Consider the following 2783-nt stretch of genomic DNA (forward strand, 5'->3'; position numbering starts at 1 on the left):
AATATATTTATATGTGATTAGAAAAAGTATCTCTATATATAAAAGCCTAAGCGACCGGCTGACCGGCCAACCTTTTGACGGTCTGACCGGTACCTATGACACCCACTGACCACCAGGGGGCAGATGCTCAACACAGGAGCTCCTGAGCTGCAGTGACTTGGCAGCTGCAGTTCTCGGTTGATGCACTCGAAACCAGAGGAGGGGGAGCTCGATTCTGGGGTGCGTCACTCGAGAACTGCCCTCTTGCAATCTGGGACCCCTCAGGGGATGTTGGAGAGCCCATTTCAGCCTGATCAGGCTCAACCGAGAGCCCCACTGGTGCATGAATTCGTGCACTGGGCCTTAATATATATTTCCACCAGTTTTGTTGGGGAGCTCTTCACACTGCCGCCCGGAAGTGGAATTCTCCGTCTCCCTCATTGGTCTTTGGAACTGGATGTGGATGTCCAGCTGGATGCTGATGTTTTAACTCCCACTGCAGGAAGGCTTGTGGATACACACCCCAGTGATTCAAATTTCCTACCTTCTTTAATTAAAAAAAATTATTTTTTTTTTGCTGGACACACATTAATTTTTAGAATAAAACTCATTATCTTGAATTTTAATTTTCTGAGCCCTTTGGGGATACAGAGCACTCATAACCCAGCTAACCCAGAAGGATTGGATCCGTCCTCTCCACCCCACCACAGGGCAGGGAGACAGGGGAAACCAGCTACACCTATTGCCAGCCCTCTCCCTAGCAACCACGCCACCTGGTGGCAACTTTTACGAAGACCACCTGGAGCCTGGATTAGATTCTTGGTCTCTGTCACCCTCCAGCGATGAAACATTGCCGCCTGGTGTTTTGTGACTATGTCATTTGCGATGAAGTGATGTTTGGCCCGGTGACTACGCTCGCCTTTTACAAGGAAGCGGATTTGGGGCTTGTCAGCCGAGGCGCCCGAGTAATGAACCTGCATCCATGCCCACACCCTGGTGGCTGGCATTTCACCTGGCGCGGCTCAGATGGGGCTCATCTGGAGGACATCCAAGGCATGTGCTCCCCAGGTGTCTAGTTCGGTTATTCCTCCCGGGGCAGTGTCCAGAGTAACCTCCATGGGTTCGGACTCCTGCATCTATCTCAGCAGACTTTTGTGGTAATTACGAAGGATATAGAGGAAGCAGCATAGTACAGTCCTCCTCCAGATCTGCTGGCCCGCAATGACAAGATAAAGAAGAAAGGCTGGGTCCTGGCCGCTTTGACTCAGTCGATAGAGCGTGGGCCTTGAGACTGAAGGCAATCGGGTTCCATTCTGGTCAAGGGCACATGCCCAGGTTCCGGGCTTGATCCCAGTAGGGGGTGTGCAGGAGGCAGCTGATCCATGATTCTCTCTCATCATTGATGTTTCTATCTCTCTCTCCCTTTCCCGCCCTCTCTGAGATCAATAAAAATATATCCTTAAAAAAGAAGGAAGAAAAAAAAAAGAAGGAAGGCTGGTTTGGGGCTTCTTTTTAATACCTACATCTTCAAAGGACATAAAGAATCCTTCTTCCTGTTTTGTTAGGGTTCCTCCTATCTCAGACCCGCCCCCCAATCTCATCTTAATAAATATAATACCAATTATTCCCAGCAGACAATTTCCTTCCAGCCTTCTATTGTTGTCAGCGAAAATTGCCTGAACTCAAAGACTCTCACAGTGGCCGCGCCCACAAGGAAGTGAGAAAAAAGACGTTTCAACCCAGAGCAGAAGGCATTGCATTTCTGGGCTTTCCCCTCAATACCTCTACCCACAATTTTCAACAATATGCACCATCCTTGAATTTTTCAATCAGCCTTATTGAGGTGACGTTTATATACAATACCATGCATGATTTCAGAGAGGATGGGAGAGGGAGAGGGAGAAACATCAATGATGAGAGAGAATCATGGATCAGCTATCTCCTGTGTAACCCCTACTGGGGATGGAGCCTGCAACCTAGGCATGTGCCCTGATCAGAAATCAAACCATGACCTCCTGGTTCAAAGGTTGATGCTCAACCACAGAGCCATGCCGGCCTGGCCATGCATGCATTTGAAGGTGGCTGAGTGGTGACTAATATATAAAGTTATTAAATGAAGCCCTAGCACAGCAATTAGAAATTTTAACAACAGTTTTGCTCAGCACGTCCTGCATGTTCCCTTTTTCCTCTCAGATAAATACCAACGTCTGACTGTGCGTTGAGAACAGATCCCAGGAGTGACCATAGCCAACGGTTCATGGAGAACGATGGTGTCAGGAGGAGGAAATATTGACAGAAAATAAAAGTGACCCCTGACCCCGGACGAGGACAGCCCACGAGGGCTTCCTCCCCCCCTGCCCAGCCCTGGGGAAGGGCCCCTTTCTCCTCGGGGCCCTGGGTCCACGGGAAGGAGGCCTCCCGCCACCAGGAGTGAATCCCACACCAGACAGAACCCCAGTCCCGCACAGAAGGGGACGCGCCCCCACGGGGCTGTCCCTGCTCTGGCCCTGACCTGAGCCCTGACCCTGGTCTAAGAGTTGGTGCAGGAGCCGCCACTTGAGTTCTGACCACGGACCAGCCCAGGGAGCTGTGGTCAGACTCCCCCTGAGGATGCCGAGTAGAGACTGAAGGTGCCCCAAGGTGAGGGGAGGCCATACAGGGGACCCTGGCCTGGCCCTAGGGCAGGGGCAGTGGGCAGAGCAGTGGGAAGGCAGAGGTGGCCTCTCATGGGTTCTGGCCCCCATGTCACTCAATGGTATGTCTGGGCCTGGACACTAGAGGGCGCTGGGGGTTTGCTCCTGAGG

General features: G+C 51.5%; 1 protein-coding gene across 1 annotated transcript in view; it reads left to right on the top strand.

Moving 5' to 3' along the window:
• LOC102251215 overlaps positions 1–2783 on the top strand; it is an 8276-nt gene that overhangs the window by 1630 nt on the left and 3863 nt on the right. The window lies entirely within an intron of this gene.

Source organism: Myotis brandtii, unplaced genomic scaffold (assembly GCF_000412655.1).
Source record: "Myotis brandtii unplaced genomic scaffold, ASM41265v1 scaffold97, whole genome shotgun sequence".
In the NCBI taxonomy this organism is placed as follows: Eukaryota; Metazoa; Chordata; class Mammalia; order Chiroptera; family Vespertilionidae; genus Myotis; species Myotis brandtii.